At 35.3% G+C, this 23,791-nt stretch overlaps 1 protein-coding gene across 3 annotated transcripts in view; it reads left to right on the forward strand.

Annotated features, from left to right (window-relative positions):
- Positions 1–23,791, forward strand: part of LOC118197968 (sterol O-acyltransferase 1-like) — a 156,245-nt gene that overhangs the window by 59,268 nt on the left and 73,186 nt on the right. The gene's annotated exons all lie outside the window — the stretch shown is intronic.

The following is a 23,791-nucleotide window of genomic DNA, read 5'->3' on the forward strand; positions in this document are numbered from 1 at the left end:
GCAAGCAAGCAAGCAAGCAAGCAAGCAAGCAAGCAAGCAAGCAAGCAAGCAAGCAAGCAAGCAAGCAAGCAAGCAAGCAAGCAAGCAAGCAAGCAAGCAAGCAAGCAAGCAAGCAAGCAAGCAAGCAAGCAAGCAAGCAAGCAAGCAAGCAAGCAAGCAAGCAAGCAAGCAAGCAAGCAAGCAAGCAAGCAAGCAAGCAAGCAAGCAAGCAAGCAAGCAAGCAAGCAAGCAAGCAAGCAAGCAAGCAAGCAAGCAAGCAAGCAAGCAAGCAAGCAAGCAAGCAAGCAAGCAAGCAAGCAAGCAAGCAAGCAAGCAAGCAAGCAAGCAAGCAAGCAAGCAAGCAAGCAAGCAAGCAAGCAAGCAAGCAAGCAAGCAAGCAAGCAAGCAAGCAAGCAAGCAAGCAAGCAAGCAAGCAAGCAAGCAAGCAAGCAAGCAAGCAAGCAAGCAAGCAAGCAAGCAAGCAAGCAAGCAAGCAAGCAAGCAAGCAAGCAAGCAAGCAAGCAAGCAAGCAAGCAAGCAAGCAAGCAAGCAAGCAAGCAAGCAAGCAAGCAAGCAAGCAAGCAAGCAAGCAAGCAAGCAAGCAAGCAAGCAAGCAAGCAAGCAAGCAAGCAAGCAAGCAAGCAAGCAAGCAAGCAAGCAAGCAAGCAAGCAAGCAAGCAAGCAAGCAAGCAAGCAAGCAAGCAAGCAAGCAAGCAAGCAAGCAAGCAAGCAAGCAAGCAAGCAAGCAAGCAAGCAAGCAAGCAAGCAAGCAAGCAAGCAAGCAAGCAAGCAAGCAAGCAAGCAAGCAAGCAAGCAAGCAAGCAAGCAAGCAAGCAAGCAAGCAAGCAAGCAAGCAAGCAAGCAAGCAAGCAAGCAAGCAAGCAAGCAAGCAAGCAAGCAAGCAAGCAAGCAAGCAAGCAAGCAAGCAAGCAAGCAAGCAAGCAAGCAAGCAAGCAAGCAAGCAAGCAAGCAAGCAAGCAAGCAAGCAAGCAAGCAAGCAAGCAAGCAAGCAAGCAAGCAAGCAAGCAAGCAAGCAAGCAAGCAAGCAAGCAAGCAAGCAAGCAAGCAAGCAAGCAAGCAAGCAAGCAAGCAAGCAAGCAAGCAAGCAAGCAAGCAAGCAAGCAAGCAAGCAAGCAAGCAAGCAAGCAAGCAAGCAAGCAAGCAAGCAAGCAAGCAAGCAAGCAAGCAAGCAAGCAAGCAAGCAAGCAAGCAAGCAAGCAAGCAAGCAATGGCAAGACAAAGATTACCTCTTCAGAATCCCTTCCAAATTCTAAGCTCCAGCCATAGATGCTTATGTAGTTTATTTACTATTGATCTATCTCATTGCAGTTGAGATCTGATGCAAATTGAATAAAACGTTATTCAACAAAAGTTGAAAGGTCTTATCATCTAAGTCTAAAAGGTCTGGACCTAGGACTCCATGTCTTAGAGTAGACCTAACATCATTCTTTAATTCATAATTATATTTTTCTGCAAGAAAGGGCCAGTTCGCTGAAATTCGAAAAAATGGAAATCACCTGAAAGAGTGGTATGCGTAAGTCCTAACACAGTGGAGTAGCGAGCATACCTGGCGCCCGGGGCAAAATACCTTTTTGGCACCTTCCTCCCCCCCCAAAAAAAACACTGATATGATGAAAATCTTGTTTGCAGACCATTTGGCGCTCCTCTGCGAGCGGCGCCCGGGGCATCATACACCACCATGCAACCCCCCTCGCTACGCCACTTTCCTCGGTGTATTTAATTATGGCAAAGCACACTAGGGCTATCTGCCTAAGGGGAGGGATGCCTTCTTGGAGGACTTTCTAAGGGAAACTGGCTCGTATACACGTTACACATGAAGAAAACCACGAAAACACTCATGCAGCCAACCCGTTCGCGGGTTCGAACCTCGGACCGAACTACCAGTGTTCTGCGACTTTACCGCTCGGCCGCTGGTGGGCCCGGCACTTTCCTCATACTGTTTTAATCACCGTCACTGGTCCTGGGAGCACTGGCAGTTATAGAAAATGGTCTATCCTAGTATATGACAGTTATCAGACCATTTGTGGTAACCATGGCGGTAGGCAGGGATTGCATTAGTGAAGTTTCGCATCATTTCATGAAAACTAATTTGATGTTGAATCCAAACATTTTGTTGCCAGAAACATAATTTTTTGACTTCCCAGAACTAATCTTGACGAAATACCAATTACAAAAGACAGATAAATCGCACAGGACATATCCTATTTGACGTGAATTTTTTAATTAAAGCAAAATGTAACTTGAATAGAATTTATGTACTGTAACTGGGTAAATTTAAACGTAATAATGCCTATACTTAAAGAAACAAACAACCCTTCCCCCCCAAAAAAAAGCAAATAACTACAGGAAACATCTAAACAAAATAAAACAAATGAAGTAATTTTGGTTTCCCTTTTCTGCACCTTTATAAATATTGTTGCGAAGCCCTAAATTTTAATCTTCACTATATCTTTAAAGTTCCCCGGAACATCATATGGAAAAAACGGGCTTATATTGCACGTACCAATTGGATTGATGAACTTCAGTAGTTCGTCCTGAGTTCTGTTTTCGGCGAAAGAAACTGGCTGTATAGCAGTTTCATGGTTTCCCTACTTGTAATACGAATATGAGCCAAATCTCTGTAGTATGTTCTACAAGGAAGTATCACTTCTAAGACGTAACAACCTTGCGTTCTTTCTATATTTAGCCACATTTAAACTCTGAGTTCAAGACCACTTTCATATATTTTGTGTTTTTCAGTATAATTTTATGCTTTTGCTAAGCATAAAGTATGAAAATATTTGCATATATATTGTATATATATAAGCTATTTATTTTACATTGTTTAAATTACTACAATTTCAGGTTTAGTTTACAGATTTTTTTAAATGACTTTTATTAGCAATAATGAGTTATTACTTTCTACTGCATGTGAAATATCTTGTTTACATCCATCACATGTGTTATTGATACGTAAATACATTTTCATACCCAACTGATTTCGATGCCCCCCCTTTTTTTGTATTCATAAAGACAGAATAAGTTTTTTCGCTCAACTATGTTGCACAGAAGGTGGTTATCGTGTGAACCATAAATGTCAACAAAGGATTATTTACATTCAGAACTCTTTCATAACGGACTCTTAAGGGAAATTGGCTTGTACTTTCGTTACACATGAAAAGAAAATCGTGAAACTACACGTTAAATATTATTCAAACCCGGAAAGAGCTCCGGAATTCAATGGTGTTATCCATGCTGCTATTGATATTGCCCAGAACTGAGAAAATGTTTGATAGACTTTCTCTGCTAATTGTGTATACGTATCGATGTCCAGTTTGGAATGTCCATGTCCAGTTTCGTTTGCCTGGGCGACTTCACTTGCTTTGTGTTCGGTTTATCTTGGGCCGTCCGATATACTTCTCAAGCATAACCAAGTGTTGGGCAAATTTTTCTGTTTGGAAGAAGTTTTATGAAATTATACTTTACACCTGATAATGAAATGTATCCCCACAGCGTTCTGATATGGAATCGGGAAGATAAGTCTAAAGATCTTATATTTTTTTTCAACAGTTTCAGTTGCACAACGTAATAGCCAATCAAATTAGAAGACACTGCATTCATATAGACTATAAAGGCATCGTAACAGTCATCCAAAAAAATTGATTTCAAAAACCAATTGCAGAGTCCTGAGTATCAATTCTCAAATATTCAAAGGTCCACAGATCAGTCAAAGAGCTGATAAATTAAAGAGACAATAGTTCGGTCTGATTTTATTCATCTCTCAGTGAAAGATTCTCAACTCCTAGGAAGTTCTCAGACAAGTCGCTTAAACGGCTAATTTAAAGTCTGCGTCGATTATTTTCAGAAAGCGCTTTCGACCTCGGAGATCTTGTTTTCACGGAATCTTCAGATGTCATGTTTTTTTCTTGAAGGGAGGGCTTTCAAGAACTTTCTTTATCAAGGATTTCTTAAAATGTCTTCGAGGAAAGTACAGATGTTTGAGTTTACTGCACTGAATTCCTAATGCAAAAGATAACTAAAAATCTTTGATGTGGAACGTTGTACAATGGATGTTGCGGCTAGTTACTGACGATTTATCAGTTACTAAAAGTGGAACGTTAAATTTATCGCACAACATATACAAATCTATGATTGTTATTTTTGACAACTGTTTCTTTTACTAAATGAAAATGACAAAAATAACTTTAAAAAAAATACCTGAAATTTTTTTCAGATTACATTCTACATCTCAAAACAATAGTTCATCGTTAAAAAGTTTGATTTTTTTTAATACAGAAAGTTAAAAAAGTCTGAGAAATCATGATTTTTTTTAATAAAGAAAATTAAAAAGTCTGAGAAACCGTGATTTTTTTTTTAATACAGAAAATTAAAAAGTCTGAGAAACCATACGTATGTTCCACGTTTCTTCTTAAATAAATATGTGCTGCTACCAACAAATGAAACTAAATCTTAGTTATCGAATGAAATTAAAACTCAACTAAAAAGGAAGAAAGATAGTTAGTTAAATGGTATAAACATACATATATATGTATATATATATATATATATATAATTTTAAGAAAAAATTTATCATTTGAAAAAATTTAAGAAATATAAATAGAGGTTTACAGTATATATACTACTATAAAATTTTGACTGAAATTTTATTCTGGTCATAGATAAAAACGTAGAAATTTTGCAGTCCAATAATTTATAGGGTATTATAAACCTATATTGTTAAGAACACTTGCGCTATAAAGTAACAACTGTTGCGAAATATTGATAAAGAAGCCTAAATACACTGGCGTTTTGAACGATCAATTTATACTGCATTAAGCAATGTATTTTTAAAATACTGATGACTAATGAAAGATTTTATGTATCATCGATTGGCAACAGCTTCTATTTATTGCGAACTGGATTTTATTGAAGAGAACCCCCCCCCCCCCCGATAAGACTTTTATTCAATCTGTTTTAATAACATATCAAACCGATTCTAAAGTAAGATAACTCTACCTGTTGCAAGATATTTTACAGAAGGTTCGTTTTAGTTGATTACGCAAAGCACATTAGGGATATCTGCCTATGGAGAGGGATGTCTTCATGAAGGGGTTTCTGAGGAAAACTGGCTCGTATGCACGTTACACATGGGGAAAACCACGAAAACACCTATGCAGCCAGTCTGTTCACCTGGAATCGAAACCAGGTCAGAACTATCAGTGTTCAGCGATTTTACCACTCGGCAACTGGTGGGCTGTTTTACATAAGGAGATATCAGTTTGTGTGTAAGACCAGTCATTCATGTATCGACTTGATATATTGACAGTGTTTTACAGGAGAGATAAATTAAACGACTTATTATAGTAAAATAATCAGTCGACGAGTCGTGGGTTAAGTTAGTAGTCTCAAACTCAAATTGCATGCGGGCCGAAGGCAGGATCTAAAAGCAGTTGACGGGCTAAAAAGATTTTCTTTTTCGAAAATAAAAAGTTCTTTTTAACGAAATATTTTTTTTTACTAAATTTTAAATGTATGTAGTACATATTTATCAAAACATACATAAACAGTAATACTAATGACGTAAAGGAAAAAATTCCTTTACATTTATTTTCTGCTTGAAATCGAAAGGTTGGTAAATGCAAATTTCTGACGTTTATATTTTGTGATTCAAACATAGTAACAGCTAAATATTAAATTTTCAGACAAGCCTTTATTTCAGATAATTCTAATATATTAAATGAACCCCTAAATAATTTACTTAAAACTAAAAATAAACGATTTACGAAAACTTTCCAAGCGGGGCAAAACTTGAGAGTAAATAATGACAATCTATTTATTTTGCCTTTATTTGTTAAATTTTTCTTTAATGCATACAGGGCATGAATTCATATACTTTTATGTAAATAATTATAAACTTTAATTCTTACTACAGTTTTCTGTTACAATAGATTATGGCGTTTTGATTTTAATAAAGTTTGTAACCTTGAAGAAGAATGGTGAAGTATTTTCATATCGAATTCTAGATGCTGATCGGTCAATCTAGTACTTTTTTTTTTATATTTGTTCATTTCCAACTGCGTTGGGAGTGCACTGTTCGCATATAAATGTATTCTCAAGAAAAGCGAATTATTCTTACTGCAAAAAGTTATTTATCTTTTGGCAAAAAGTAATCAAATCTGCTTCTTCAAATCTCTGAATAAGATTTATATCACAGTGTACATTAATTAGTTCCATTTGTAGCTCACTCTCGTTTTTAATGGTAACGAAAATAATCCGTCTAACAAAATTAAATAAAATGTTTAAAATCCTAATCTTTATTCAAATTTTTGTCATAATAATTAATATCCCGGGCCCACAGCCAAGAAAGCATATATTAAGGCACTGCAGGCCACGCCTCGCTAAGACCTGTTGTGACACAGCATCTAGTTAATTAATGTTGTAATAATTTATGATAAATATATTCGAGTGTCACTAGTTTGAGATCACTGTCCTAGGTAATTCTGTTGGCTTTGTGGTAGGCGAGCAGGCTGCCATAGTCTTGAGCCCAAGTTCGAATTCCGGACATGCTATGGATGCTTGACATAGATGTTTTAATGACATTGGAGCAGTTAAAATATTGTCGAGCCAGAAGTCCTTTCAAGAGGATGGTAGCGGAGTTATAGGACCTTCGGATCCGTCCTCCCGAGATGTTCTCCTTCGAGCTAGAAAGGTATCATATTATGGGTGAGGCTAGGAAATTCTTTGTTTTTAATACAGAATAAGGCAAAAAACCCTCTAGGTAGTTGTCGAAAGGCCAAGAAAGTTTTATTTTCGTATTATTCATCTAAATACTGTAATTTTACTGGCGATCATTCTTCTGATTATTATGCCAGCCACGGCATTTCCATTCTGCAACTGTGACAACACGTTCCATCTCTTTTAAAGGCTCAGTGGCAGCCGAGTTCTTACCGCGGAAAGATAATGTAAATTTTTTGTGCAATTTTTAGGCTATTTGCGTGTGCAATGAAGCTGCGTTTATCTGTGAGGTATAATAACTATAATGTTATTAGGTTATAAACATACTGTGGATTTTCGGTTTTGTTATCTTGCGTGTATGTCTAATAGGAATAATTGCTTCTTCCACCCCAATTTTAAAACCATAGTTTCTTTGAAATTGCTGCAACTCCATCAGAACTAGTAAATCTTTTATGTATGTGGCGGTATCTATTTATTAAAATTAAAAATTATACCTTGGGTTAATGGTGGATTAGTAGTCGACGAAACCGTATTTGTCATTATGATTTAAATAGTAAATAGCTTTTTTCTTGTATTATCTCTTTTTCTTCTTAGGAGTGAAGATTTTCTAATGCAAAGGTTCACCGCCAAGAAAAGGACGAAAAATTGTCAAATTTGTTTTTAAATCTACCTACTATTATTTTGACGCAATGGGCAAGCGGTAACTTCAGGTTCGAAAACGTGTCTAGTACTGCAACATTTTACTTATTGGATCAACATTTTCAGCTGCAAGCAATGGCGTCCTTGAGAAAAAAAATTGCGGGGCATGCAAATTATAGCTTAAAGCTGATACTTGACTAGCAATTCAAGAATTAGGATGTCAAGTCGTGTCTAATAATGACTACCATTTAGCAGTTATTATTTTAAACGTTACGTAAACATATTTGTTTAAAATGTATTTTAAACAAATATGTGTAAGAACAGTAAAAAATTTAAAGTGTTGAAGAAAAAATTCATGATTTAAATTGTAACAGGTATTATGCACCACCCTATAGAGAAGGTAATGCATTTCGAAAGAATCGCGCACAAGTCTCTCTTCTTCAAAGAGCAAAGCGTTTTAAAAGTAAGTTATAAAAGCAACCTTAATGTAATGTATATTTTTAATAAAACTGTATAGATATCGAGAGCCATCAGCCACAGGCTCCTCTTCCTCATGAACAATTTTCACCTTAAATAGCAATAAATGAAAAAGCAACTGAAACTTCTGAAACTTCATCTGTGCAGTAAACTAGAAATGAAATGATTTAAAATTCACATTAAGTGCGCTTCTCTTTGTCTCCTGTATCATACTTTTTAATATTTATTCAGTTTTAGCGTGTAGAATGAAGTATTCTTATACTATAGGAATTTTGGTCCATACAGTATTTAATTAACTCATAAGGAACTGGATTTTTAAAACTGCAACTTGACGCATATAGACTTTTTTGCATCAGCATTTAAGAAACTCTTAGAAATTTAATCTAGTTAAAATCATCATGTAGCTTCTCAATGTGCAAAGCTGCTATACCGTGTGCTATTATGATTCATCAAGTCACTATCTAAAGTACAGCAAATACAGTAAAACAAAATTCAGTATTTAATCAGTAAATTTCAATAGAACTGTTGCCACTTGGGCTCAAAGTATACAGCCTTTACGAATTTTCTTTTTTTAGGGTCATGCACTCGTTGCCATTCAGATTAAAATGTTGCATATACGCATAATTTTGATATTAGAAACAGATTTATTTCGATAATTGTAATTTCACCGTCACGAAAGGAATGTCACATATCTTCGTCTCGCTACTTTTTTTATTTCTGGTTGTAGTGACAACAGCGTGGCCTCATTTCACTTAACCTTACTATACTTGTCGCTTTATATCATGCAATATTTATGTTTATAAATAAAGTTACGTGCTTAAGGGTTCGTAATAGGGTGAATGCACACAAAATGGATGATAGTTGATAAAATTTATTTTCACAAAAGAAACACTCTACAGTTCTGGAGCTTTCTATAAAAATATTCGTACAGCTCTTCTCAGTATAACAGAGGAACCATTTTAAACTATTAAAAAAATAGTTTAGGTATTTAGCATTAAATACGACACGCAAATAAAGACTTTTACAGGAATTATTATAATACAGATATTGGCAGACACTAATAAAAATACTACCACATAATAATACGTTTAATGCATATTCGTATACATTGATTATACACATTCAGATCTCTTGAGTTGACTCATTTAGGTCTCCAGTTAGTACGATATGCTGGCTTGAAAATTAGGCATAGTTATTCATATCTCGCACACGTCGTTACACGGCTTATAAACAGATAAAAAATTGAAAAAATTATCGTTGATATCGGATATTTTCACTCGGTGGCTTCTTAATTAAAATTTAAAATGCTAGAATCGCGTTTAATGCGAATTTTTATTATAACAGTTATACAGTCCCTTTTAGTGTGAAGTCGGTTTTTCGAGAATGAGCCAAGAATATTATCTATCAAGGAAAGCTTCGTGATCTCCAGTTCTTGTGATAAAAATATGCGCCAACCATCGTAACCAACTCCGTAATTCAGTAGTAGATATACTCCATGATTTGCATATTTCTAACTCCATTTCATCATTTAAATGTAATCGAAAAAGATTAGTAACTATTACTGATTTTACAAACCAGGCATTCTTTTCCTGTGACTGTAATTACTAGCGGACAGGTGATTAAATCCAGGAAGTTTCTTATCGCTGCCGGAAAAGGTGAAATATTTTTGTTACTGATACTTTTTAATCAAATGTTAAAAAAATGACATTTTGCTGACATCAATGAATGCTGGTCAGGCGATAATTATCATTGATATTATCAGGATATTCAAGTGCTTTTTATATATATATATCTCCAGATGATCTATTTGTGCATTTTATTTCAGGCAATTTAAGGCCCACAGGAGAAATTAAAAATGCGGAAGTTGTACCGTAAATTGAATATCTATAATTGAAAAACAAATTTTAGGAAAATATTAACCTTTAGCAATAATTATAGAGGAAAGATATCTATATAACAATATTACATTCAACATAATATTATCTTTATATGTTTCTCGCATGCCTAATGAATTCATCCATTGACTAATTATTTACTTCTATTCATGTGAGGTCTTTCTTATGGTGTGTCGCGGTGTTTTCGAATTTAAATATAGAGCTTAAAATTCAGATTCAGTTTCCAGTTTCATAATTGTGCGAATCAGAATTTTTCATAATGAAAATATTAAAATGTAAAACGTGAAAGGAAAGATTATATTTTTAAGATCACATGCATGTTGGTTTGCGAACTGTATGGTTATTTCTTAAACTCATGACGAAAACATCGAGCACGAACTTCAGATTGGTAGCTGAGTGTGTAAAGATTTATTGTATATTAATGGTCTTCAAGCTGTGTTTAGCGGAATATTAGAGTTCCGCAAGTCAAAGCGCTTAACGAAAATTATAAAGCATTCACACTAATTGATTAGTGTTTATTAACTAAAAAAAATATAAATACATTAAGTTACAGATTAGTTTTAAAACTTAACATATGTCGAAGAGAATGATGTGCAATACACTGCAAAACTAAACAGTTCTCTAATGAAAAATAAATTGTATGTAGATGTCAGTGTTAAAAATTATACAGTAGAGCGTCTTTTTCAGCTGAAGAAAATTATTACATACTATTTCCCAGAGGAGAAAAACTGAGTGTGACTAGATTAAAAAAATCCGTTCAAGTACTACGATAAATCATAAGACTTGCCAATAAAGGAAAAAGAACAACTTATCGACATATAAACAGATTCCATGTTAAAGTCTAAATTTAAGTAAGAATAGCTCCTAAATTTTTGGAAGTAGATTCGTGCAAAATACGTGGAAATTTTTCAGGCAGTTGTACGATTCAGAACGACGTATTTAAGCGAAAAATCTTCCTTACAATAGGCCGCAACAAAAACGAAATATAGAATTGGTGTAAAAAATGTGCAAGCATACCACTGCCATTAAATATAACTCAAGGGTAGGTAACATCTGGAGCACGAGTTAATGCTATTAATGAATAAATTACATTAATTGTATGTTAGAATTTTTTGGTAAAAATACAATATTTTTTTTGATAAACTGTTTCTAACATATTAGTCTGCATTAAATATTATTTTAAGATACATATTTCTAAGGGTGGAATGGGGTCCCCAGGGGAAAAAAAGACTTATAGTTGTAAAGGATCTGGCCGTTGACAAAGTTGACAGATTCCTCTTGTAGGATAATACGTTATTTTTATGTTAATTATGTCCCAGCTTCAGTTATGGGACAGAATCAACATAAAAATCTTCATATGTAAACTAGAAGCAATCTAAATAGTGAGCGAATATACAGTATATGGAGAGGGCTTTGGCAATGCGTCTGAAAGCAGCTTATTTCGCATTATTGAGCCATCCACACCGCATGCCGATCTGGTTCTGGTGAGAGATTTTTTGTATTTGCTATTGCTTAGACTTACAAGTTGCGAAGGGTTGGAGCCAAGTTGTGTAGAAGCCAAGTAGTCTACTATTTATCCTGTTGTACGTTTTTAAACATTTATATTTGCTTCAGAAAAATTCTTCTGAACATGTTAAAATTTTTCTGAAGAATGTTATTTCAATATAATGTATTGCAATAAAAATTGGTTGTACTGGTACCGATGACTTAAGATATAAGAAAGCTCAGTTTATGATGAAATGTCATTTATTGATCACCAGATTTCTGTAGTATGGAAAAAAAAAAAAAAAAAAAAAAAAAACGCAGTGTCTCATTTTCAAGAAATTATCCCTTAAATATGGAACACGGTTTGTTTCTTATGAAACTGTGAAATTTTATTTTAAAATTATTTTTCTCTCTGCTGATTGTTGCACACCTTCGACAGCTATCAAGTGGCACATAGTGCATTGTAGTCTGTTGTTTAAAAATAAGCTCTTCAAGGCCATTGACAGCTCTCTTCCCCCCATTTACGATCGTAACTTGTGTTGTCGTCACTGCACAGCATTTCTTTTATCCCTGTCATTTTTGAGACTGTAGTTCAAGTCGGCTTTCATTTGCGTGCTTTTCAGGAAGTCGCTAAACGAAAAGAAAGTGGGGAGAAAAGTTAAGCCAGTCGACCTTTATTTCGCAGCTGTTGTTCCCATGTTTACGAATCAAATCAGGCGAGAGAAAAGTAACATTGAAGTTTTTCTTTTAAAGTAACAAGTTGTAGAATAGCTTTTTGTTCTTAAAATGCACCAAAAAATTTTAAAATTGTCTCAGTTTTGGGTTGAATGATTCTAAATAAATAAAGCATGCGTAATATCTTTTATGTATGTTTATTCTTTTTAAGCATACATCTTATTATGTTTCTAATAATGTTAACACAAAAGTTTTAGTTATTCCATCTTAACAATCAAATAATTCCACCCAAGAAGTTCTAAATACCAATCTGATATTGCCATTCTAAAAAATCACAGTCCGTCTTTTTTTTTTTTTTTTTTTTTTTTTTTTTTTTTTTTAATTTAGCTTCTGAGTTTTGGAACTTACTTTTTTTTTTTAATTGTATTTTTTACTGTCCGCAAAAATCGCTTGTATTTAAATTTACAGATTTGCACATATTTACTTTTTTTTTGGGGGGGGGGTTATAAGTAGGCTTACCTAGGTGGCATGAATAATGAAAGAGAACCAGAAAAATCGAAAATTATTAGTGCAGTAATTCTGACATTTATAATACATCAGATCATTGCTGTAAAAAGTGACGGGGTTATCATTTCTATCGCACGGAGTAGACATATAACACTAAAAAACGGCACGCATAGTAAAGCAACTAAATATTATCACGTGCTTCTAATGGGTCCAGTCAGTTCCTCCTCCTGATCTGGAATTATAAATCTTTGACATGACTGACGCTTACTTGTTCCGGAAACGCAACATTTTTTTTCTTTCTGACGTACTCGTAGTCATCAATAAAATCACTCTATTATGTACAAATCACTGTCTGTTGTAAGGTGTTTAATTTTCAGGTCGGTTCGCGGCGGGAATTCTTCTCATCCAGCAGTATTTTAAAAATCTTCTACGTTAGTTATCTCAAGCGTGAAGATTTAATTTCAGCATGAGCAGCTGTTTTGCGCCTTATTAAACATTCTGAAAGATTACATTATGTCATCTAATTATAAAAGTTTGTGCAATTTTTCGCAGTCAAGATTGCCTAGGTAAAAATTGTAATATCTGCACCTAACGACACAGTAGTGTAGGTATCATAAGTTAACAGTAAATGACAGTTTTGCTTTTAGCAAAGAATCTTTGTTTGTGTACGTATATACACTTCAATAAACTTATTAAATATTCTTGGAGAATAAATATTGGGATGTGGTCACTGTGAAGTAATTATCATGTGAAATGAGCTGGAGGTGATTTTATTTGATTCAGTCGCTCAGAAAAAGTGTGTTCACATGGCATACGATGCCTGGTGTGGTTTCAGTGAATAACAGGGTTTTCGCCTCCCCTTCCTCCCTGTAAGTTAATACTGTAGTTTCATTCTGTTATCTTTTTATGCTACAGATCTAGCATGCTACAGATCTTTTTGCTCCCTCAAAATAAGTTAACAATAATGGAAGACACTGGGTTGCAGTCTTTCAGCATGCACCAGCACCCAGTCTCTTATATAGAACTCGAGCAGCATCACTCCTCTTTGCGGAATGCGTGCCAGATGAATCCAGGCTTTGATATCCAGAATGGTAGATTGAAAGAAAATGATTCTTTCCCATTGCCTCACAAAAAATCTTGATTTTAATACCTCGAGACTACCTCCGCTGAGATTTTGTCAAAAATTAAAGTGATTTTTTATCTTGATCAGTTAATGAATTGATAATCTTGATCGCGTCAAGAAGTGAATCATAGAAGAAACTACAAGCTATAGGGCAAATGTTCTTGCTAGAGTATTGCGCAAAAATAACATCTCCGAGAAATAACGATGTATGTATTGAAACTTATTTGCTCATGATCATTTTGGGTGACCGAATTCAGTAAAAGCACTGTAATCGATTTCACATAATCCATCATATACAGAGACCACAGGAAATCCCACCATTCATTCTCGGAGAACCTGTATAAACCTGGCTCTTAGAACTGTTGTCAGTGCCTTAGTGACAGTTTTTGCCGACCGGAAAAATCCATTTCCCGTCTCAAGATATATACTGACGACCCAAAACATTATGACATCCCCACATTTTTAAATGAACTCATCTGGATGACGTGGAGGGCACGTGATTAAGTCGTAATAGTATTTAACTGCTGCTGGAGAATTCTTGCACTTACTTTTGCGAGTGATAGGAAAGGCCGGCGATCTAAGCGAATTTGATAGAGGTTAGGCTGTAATTGCCCGAAGACTTGGGACATATATCTCCGAAACTGCATGACTGGTAGGTTGTTCACGATCTGCCGCTGTTAGTATTTATGCAGAGTGGATAAATGATGGTGAAACCAGAAGTAGACGCCAACATGTTGGACATCCGCGCATCATCAAAATAGGACATCCGCGATTGTCTCGCTTGGTACAGCAAAATCGGCGCCAAACAGTTACTCAGCTGACAGCCCAACACAGTACAGGTCCAAGTGCAAGTGTTTCGGAGTACACAGTTCGGCAGACACTGTTGGGAATGGGACTGCCCAGCAGATGTCTTACTCATGTGCCTCTGTTGACCAAGTGTCATTGTCAACTACGCCTACAGTGGGCCCATAAGACCACGGATTAGTGGAAGACAGTTGCCTGGACAGTTGCGAGGGATGAATCACGACTTCTCATTTATCACGTCACACAACCATCCTGGAACAACCGTCGATGGTCGTTCCAGGCGAACAATTGCTACCCCTCTGTACAATTAATGAATTGAAAAGACTTTATTTGTAAAATAGATTAAAAATTGTAATACAATCTTCTTAAAATATTATGTAAAAGAAAATTGTAAATAATATATAATTATAACAAAGATTTGTAACTAAGTTTTTTGTATTATTTTCCTAGTTGGATTGATTTTTGCATTATTAAAGATAATTGAGATAATTGTAAAATTTTATTTATATAACCAAATTTGTATTTAAGTTTTTGTATTATTATCCTAGTTGGATTGTTTTTGTATTGTTAAAGATAATCTAGAAGATTGTAATATTTTGTTTATGTAATATTGTTTTTCAATAAAGATATTTGCTGGCGAGGCCGGCAGGTCTTTTATTCATGGACGGGTACAATATGGTGGTTGAATTAATAAATGAGTAGTTCCACTAATCCCTGCATATACCGCAAGGTTCGCAGGAGTTATTAGCTAGTCTTACCCCTCTGTACAGCAGGTTATACTCAGGTTGTTGGTGGCGGTATTTTGCTTTGGGTGGGGGGTTCTTAAAGGCAGTTCTGGAACCCTTAGTTGTGGTAGAACAGACCATGAAAGCTTCGGACTATCTGAACATAATTGCAGATTATCTGCACCGTTACATGGTGCCTGTCTTCCCAACTGGAAATGAAATCTTCCAGCAGAACACCGTCCCATGTCACAAGTCTCGAACTGTATTGGGAGTGATTCGAGGGGCGTAAGAATGAATTCCAGTTAATGTCGTGGCCACCTAACTCGCCGAATCTTAACTTAATAGAGCACATTTGGGATGTCATAGAGCAGCAGCTCAAACACCACCATGTTGGAATATCTCGACCGCTGCTTAGACATTTGGCACAAGCTGTCCAGTCATCTGCCAAGAACTTGTGGCATCCATGCCAAGGGGAGTTGCAACTGTTTTGCAGGCCAACGCGTTATTGAGTAGGTGGTCATAATATTTTGGCTCTTCAATGTGTATGTCAAAATGATACATTGGGAAATAAATAAAAACTCTTGTCTTATTTATGAAAATAAAACTTTAATTCCATCATTTTAAGCTGCTATTTTGTTTTACTGTTAGCGAAATCGTCAATGGCATTCTAAAAGTTCCTTTCATTACCCCAGTTGCTGTTCTGTAGACAATGCTTCTTAATCGAAGTATTAATGAATTAATTAGTAATACTTATGGCAGTTGTGAGTGAAATTCACTGTATTAATATAATATTTGCATCTGCGTTGTAGAAATCATATTAGAATAAACTGCAAAAATTTAAAGCGACCATCCTTTCCATCTCTGTTTTATCTCCTCGATCAATAACAGATGTAAAACTCTGAAGTATTGCTATCTCAATGAGGAACTTAATTGTGTTTCATTGAAAAGTTTCGATGGAGAAAGCAAAGAGTAGTAAGAACATAAAGCTGTTAATCTCTTTATAATTCCTTTGCATACTCATTCCAGTGTAAAAACAATTCTGTCCTCAATTCAGTTTGATATGACAGTTTCAGCAACTTGTGGTTGGTCACCTCACACCGATGACAGAGTGATTAAGATGGCTAAATATTGGCAGTTCATGTCAAATTCCCCCAAAATGGGTCTGGCTTTATGAATTTTTCATGGTTTTCTTTAATGTAAACACAGGATATATAATTGTATTTACGTATGTAATACGTGAATACGAACCAATGCTCCTTTAATAATACAAGTATGAGCCAATTACCAGTTTTAAGGCTTAAGAATAGTAGAGAATGTTTAGTAGAATTTTTAGTCTTCTTGAAAGAAATTTTTAGAATTTAGAGAATTTTTAGTCTTCCTGGAGATGTGGTGTGGTGTATTTAATTATGGCAAAGCACACTAGGGCTATCTGCCTAAGGGGAGGGATGCCTTTCGTGGAGGACTTTCTAAGGGAAACTGGCTCGTATACACGTTACACATGGGGAAAACCACGAAAACGCCCATGCAGCCACCCCGTTCGCGGGATTCGAACCTCGGACCGAACTACCAGTGTTCAGCGACTTTACCGCTCGGCCGCTGGTGGGCAACAGTCTTCCTGGAGAACTTTAAGTCTTCCTGAAAGATATCGCTGCTCCTAGACAGACAACTATTGCGAATTAATGTTATAAACCAATAAATCTCAATTTTCCTTTCTACTCCAGAAGGTCCATTAACTCTATAATGTCACTAACTCATATATGTTTCACATGAGAAATTCCATAACCAAACGTATGCCGCGTCCGTTGACCCCTTCTATCCAGACCACTGCTTTCACACACACAAAAAAAAGGGGGGGGGAGAGAGATGAAGCTTAAAAATGTTAGGTCAGGGTTATATGGTAAATTCAACAATTATGAATATTATTTTTCTGACTTATTTTGAGAAATATAATTTAATGACGAAATAACGTAATGCTTAAAAATAAATCCCTGCTTAGTTAAATAACGTAATATTCGTGAAAAAATTATTTACTTGGAATAATCATTTAAACATCATTTGTAAGAAAAACAAATACTGTCAAATTTACCCGTTCCCATTAATTGAACAAGTTCGTTTTTAAGGAGTATCTGCTTAAATGGGAAAGCATTAATCTCCTACTCCGAGAGTTCTGCGATTCAAGAACCATTCTTTAATGGAAAGTGTTCGGTAAAGTAGAATGTTTGCTAACGGCGTCTGATGTATAACTTATCCTTTCTTCTCTTTGTTTTGTTATCTTTGTTACCAAGCACTTTATCATTTCACACCGCCTGACAAGTGTTGCTATTCTACGAGACATAAAATCTTTAATTTCTCACCCACCTGACTTGGCAAATCCTTAGAGGTGTTACCGTTTGGGATACTGTGAAGCTTTAGATTACTTTTCAAATTAAAACAATATACTATTTAACGGAGCGATTTAAAAGCAATATGCGTACTATTTAATAATTTGTATTATTATTTTAATAATATCTATAATTGATAATACTATATATATAATTGATAATAATATCTATAATTGATAATAATATCTATAATTGATAATTCATATAATTTGTACTTGCTTCGGCAATACATATACTAAAATTGGAACGATAAAGAGAAAAGATAATTTATAATGTGTAAAGTGTATACGAGCCAGTTTCAATTAGAAAGTTCTCCACAAAGGCGTCTCTCTCCTTAGGTAGCTAACCCTCGAGTGCTTTGCCGTAATTAAATAAACCAAACCAAGCCATATTATTTATAATATACCTAATTCATAATTTTAATAAATTAGCTGTACGCTTATTTTAAGTTGCCGCTACTTACGGTATCGGTTTTGCCTATATAAGGTGAGAAATAAATGTTTTATTAGTATTTGAAATTAAATCGTTCTTTCACATACTTTAACACAGAATTAAACGCGCACAGACCGTAAGGTTTTTCGGAGAAAGAGTGTGGTAAAGTCGTTAAATACGTATAGTTCGACCCATGTTCAAGACCCGCCGAACAGGTTGGCTGCATGAGAGTGTTTAAGGTTTGCCTACGTGTAACTTAAATACAAGTCAGTTTTCCTCAAAACGTTTTCCATTAGGCATAACTTCCAAGCCTTCGTCTGCTTTGCTATAATTCAAATACCCCAAATTATACCACGAGAAAATGCGATTACTCCTTACGGTCGATTTTACGCTGCCAAAAAGAATTTTTATATTTATTTACTCTATGAATGCATTCGGTAAAAACATTTTTTCTGATGTCTCATATATTTAAATCTGAAAATTAATTATTCGAACGTATCCTTTCAGTTTTTAGTTCAAATAAGTAAAGTTGTACTATTAGTCTTCAAACATTTTTCATGGAGCCTGTAGTCTTGTTGCCTTAAACAAATCAGAATTAAGTATTTATGATTCAGCGCATACTCTCTCTGTTGCATTTGACCTTCACCGAAACGAGAGCGAATCGACTTTGTTTGTGACTTTCAGTATCACGTGTAGTATCAAGGTTAGATTTATTATTCCACCGAGTTCCGAATTTTTATTGTCCGAAATGTTTATCGAGTCAAGGTTTTGTTCAAATACTCATTTAAGCCTAACGTTTGGAATTCACGATCACTATACTGGTCGTAGGCGAATTAACTGATGTTGTATTAACCCATTTAGTGTCGAGCGAATGTATTGTATCTGTGCAAAGAACCGGCCAAATTGACGAATTTGCTAAGGTGTGGGAAAAAGCTATAAAAACCAAACTAAATGATATTTACAAAATTCAAAAAGCACCGTATTATCAAATAAAGAAAGAAGGCAGTAATGGCCATTGTTACATATTGCTTTATTGGAAAGCTCAATCCAAACATAACCATAAAATGCCAATTGTATTTAAGTATTTTTTGAAAATCCAATAACATCAATGTAAAACATTATGAATCCCCCCCGCAAATATCTTAAACATTTTTGCAAGAAAATTAGACGATTTATAACGTTTTATAACCTTGAGATAAGAGTTCTTTCGCAATGCTAATAGTAAGGCGCTATCGATAAACAATGATGTATCGTCGTTGGCACTTCTCGCAGGTATTGCGATCAACGATATATCATTGTTTGGCACTAAAAGGCTAAAACTATTACCTCAGTTTTTGACTAATTTTAATGCCAAATGAAAAGCAGGTAACAAATCGGTGTGCTAACAAATCAGTCTTTCAGAAATTAAACAAGAGTTTTAGAACATATTACTTAAATATTATTTCTTCTTGAGAGAATTTCAATCAAGCCCCCAATTTATCACGGCCAAAAGAAAAAGAGCTTGTCTTTGGCTAAGACCAAAGCAACTTACAGGGGACAATAAGACTTTACCCAGTTCCAATTGTGAAGAACTTCTCCTACTACCAAACTCTCAAGAAAATGTTTGACTTGGTGGCATTTTAAATGCCTTCGCCATATCGCAAAGCTTCTATAAATTAAAAAACTTGCATCTTTCTCTAGGTTTCAACCTCGGGTCCAACAGTATGACAGCTGACACCGCTAAATGCTAAGCTGATCAGGGCGGTGATATACCGTATGTGTATGTTATATATAATAAGAATCGGTTTATAGTAATTACTTAGATTATGGAAATTTATTCGACTGATGTCTGCCTAACGGGACAGATACCTTCTTTTCAAGGAAAACTAGGTCCATCAGTGGTCAAGCGGTAAATAACGTTTAGACAAAGCAAACTCTTCAAATGCAGACGGTGAAATAAAATAGTTAATAATTAATAAATAAAACATATTTTTCCCATACTTTAGCCACTCCCCCCTCGAAGCAAATACTCGTTTTGTGAAATGGAAAACTACAGGGATTCAGAATTTCAGACATTGGCGATGAACATTTTGAATGGAAGACAACTCTAAATGTGGGTAATTCGCCACTGGTGAGAGACGTCGGATCATTTTATAACTTAAAATTAGCAGAATTGGCGTTGCATTTGAACTGGGCACCCGTTTACTTTTGCCTTCCCAAATTAACGTCATTCTTCCCTTCTTAACCGCATTTGGGACGACACCATTCATTTATCCGTGCGGTTTCACAATTCCCACATCCTCTTGTTTGCACCACAAGCAACAGAATTTAGATACCATTCGCTAAGATAACACCACAATTCCGTAAGCCTTGGTTATTGACGGAAATCATTCTGGGCAAGGCCCACCAGCGGTCGAGCGGTAAAGTCGCTGACCACTGGTAGTTCTATCTGTAGTTCGAATGCCGGGAACGGGCTGGCTGCATGGGCGTTTTCGTGTTTTTCCCCATGCGTAGCGTGTATATACGAGCCAGTTTCCCTTAAAAAGACTGCTACGAAAGCATCCTTCCCCTTAAGTAGATAGCCCTCGAGTACTTTGTCGTAGTCAAACCACACCAAGGAAAATTGATTCATATTCACATTATACAGAGGAATAACCAGGGAAATTCCCGAACAATGGGCTTGTTTCTTAGGATTTGATCCCAGATCGAGCTACAAGTATTCAAGGGTAATTGAAATCGACATCCGTGATATCTTAATATAGCTAAATGGCCAATTTGTTGTTGCGATCGACTTATTGCGTAAAAACATTAATGGCGGTCAATCTTTTAAATGCATGAAATCTGATTTATTCAAACCTAATCGATGCGGCGGGAAACAGAAGTACACTTGAAATATGAAATAGAATGCAGGTTTATTTAATGAGAAATTAGGGCTTAGGTTATCATAATGGGATAATATCTAAACGATATAATTTGACAGCAGGGAATCAAAATTTGCTGTAGAATCTACCTGTCCATACTTGGTTTTTTTCAAGGCTGCTTCCGAAGATTATTGGCAAAGCAAGTCTTTATTTTAATGTGCAAACCCATCTAAAAAATGACTATATAAAAATGTTTTGGGAAAGATAGCACGGAGTCCCTGTATGATGCTTCACTGGATTATAGCATCGCAGTACAGTACTTGCAGTCATCATTGGTGCTTTGTCCTGGTGTCCCGTATGATAGATAATTCCTGTTTTATCCTGTCTTGGATTTAGTGATTTACGTTTTATTTATTTTTTTTTTTTATGTTGTTGTTGCTGCTGTTGTTAATAACAGTACTTTGTACATTAGTTTATAAGTTTAAATGAGCATTCATCTGTGGTCTAGACACGGAGTAATCTATTTTACATTTATTCCAATGGAAAAAAGTTTCGGTTTACGAGCATTTCGGATGGCGAACAGCTTTCAGCAGTGAATGGCGCTAATGAACTGAGATAACACTGTTAAAAGAAAGCCCAATTTGAAACGATATCAAATTCCTGAGTTACATTTAGAATGGAAAGGGCAAATTAATGAAAATGATGACTCTTTTCAAAACTGAAAGATTAAGTACAGTTTCAGCCACCGATGCTAAACCTCTTATAGGAAACGTGTCAGGAAAGTTCGATTGGAGAAGGAAAGTTCGAAGAAAGAAATGTTTGTAAGACTTCCCGTCTCATGCAAATACGGGCATTCTTTATTATTTACTAAAAAAAACGTTCCAATTTGTTTTTCACGCTTTATAGTTGATTGTGTGCTATACAACATTAACTTTGCTGCTATTTAGAAACTACGGAACATTATGTAAACTGACCCATCGGCAAAACCGACTACATATTTTTGCAAAAGGATTGAGGGGCCCACCAGCGGCCGAGCGATAAAGTCGCTGAACACAGGTAGTTCGGTCCGAGGTTCGAATCCCGCGAACGGGCTGCCTGCATGGGCGTTTTCGTGGTTTTCCCCATGTGTAACGTGTATACGAGCCAGTTTACCTTAAAAAGTCCTCCACGAAGGCATCATTCCCCTTAGGCAGATAGCCCTTGAGGCTTTGCCATAATCACACACACACACGCAAAAAGATTGAGTTTTTTCTTCCATTCGAAGAAAATCGCGGGGAGTAGTTTATAATATAAGTAGATACTACACCGGAATTAAATTTTGTCCTGATAGTAATCATTTTATCTCCCAGTCTTTATCTTTTTGTACGACACACGACATGATACAAACAAAAAACAGCAGAAAATAATAAACAAAATCCGCAGTCTGGTTTACAATGACAACATAAGCTGACGGAAACAAAAAGTATGCCAGTTTATAGACGCGGAATAATTTCTTGAAATGTCTTTGTGTTTTAATGGTCTGAATAGTTTGAGAGCCATTATTATCTTTAAAAGAATAACTGCATTTTGCTGGAGCTGGGGGGGGGGACGAATCGTAGTGCATGCCTCTAATCACTTTGATGCTGGTCACGAATACAGCTTGGTTCTCAAAATTGTAACCATTATGTGTACCTTATTAAAGCCTCTTGATTTAAAGAGAGCAGTCCAGTTAAATGAAATCGTTGATTTTTCTTGTTCTTTGTAACTGCAGTAAATAATTGTGCATCTTTTACTCTTTTTTAGAGAGCAGCATAAAAATTGCTCAGAAATAGTTTTTTTTTTTCTTTTCATTACTGTAGTGTAGAATAGGCTTTGAAAATAGTTATGTTTTAAGGTTTAAATTATGAATAGTTTTAGAGTACAGGCGTAACTTAATATGTACTGAATAAACGTTAATTAAATTTAACAAAGCCTTCAGCGACAGCATAAAATCCACGGTTTATTGATATCACAAAATGAAAATTAAAAAGAACTTAAATCATTGAAAAAACAGCTCACAACTGTCTTCAGAATATATCGTTTCTATTGTCATTCATCATCTACTAAAGTATAATTAGGTCTTTTCTGTCATTGGACATTATGTACCACTTTGATACTTCCAGTAAGAAAACATGTTTTAGTCATCAGCTCATTTCTATTATTGTAAAATTTTTTAAAGTATAAGAAATAAGTCTCTGAAATTATTTATTTCAATTATTAAAGAATAAAATAAAATGACACATTTTAAAAACTTTTTATTTCCTTGGAAAACAAAATTACTGTTATACAAGACCAGAATAACAGATTTTATTGATAATACTTACTCTGAAAACAAGAACAGTGTATAAGATATAAGAACAACACATTTAAAGCCCACCATCGCTCGAGCGCTAAAGTAGCTTAACACTGGTAGTTCGACCTGAGTTCGATTCCAGAGTTAGCTGCACGGGTGTATTCATTGTTTTACTCCATGCGTAAAGTGGAAACGAATCAGTCTCCCGTAGAAAGTCCTCTGCGAAAGTATCCCTTCCCCTTAGGCAGATAGTCTTAGTATGCTTTGCCATAATCATATAAATTAACACGTTGAACACTGACGGATAGGTAACATTGGCGCAAATATCTTTCTGTAGAAAAATGTTTGAGGCGTGTTGTGTTGTCTGATAATGGAAAAGATCTGTATAATCTGAAGTTCCACAAAAAAGACTTGCACAGACACATGCTTATCAAATAGAATGTGCAGTGTCTATATTTCTAAAAGTATATTTTAACTATCTTCAGTATCTAGTAATTGTGTGAGTTTTATCTTGTCCTTGGCTTGCTTATTTTTATGAGCAATTTACTTCAGTTGTTATTCTCCAAGAATTTTGAATGCAGTTCAAATCTCTTATCATAAAAATATATTTTATATGTTTGGAAATGGTTTTCTTTTAAAAATATTTAAAATTTGTGACAGTCGTGAAACATTTGTGCTAAAATTAGTTTTTCCTGACTGTTATGTACTATTTTATGATGTTCGTTAATTCACAATAAAAGACAGATTTATTTTTAGGAAAGATATTTTATGTTCTTTAAAAGC

Source organism: Stegodyphus dumicola, chromosome 2 (assembly GCF_044657685.1).
Source record: "Stegodyphus dumicola isolate Sdum_Otavi_A_Nest chromosome 2, ASM4465768v1".
Classification (NCBI taxonomy): Eukaryota; Metazoa; Arthropoda; class Arachnida; order Araneae; family Eresidae; genus Stegodyphus; species Stegodyphus dumicola.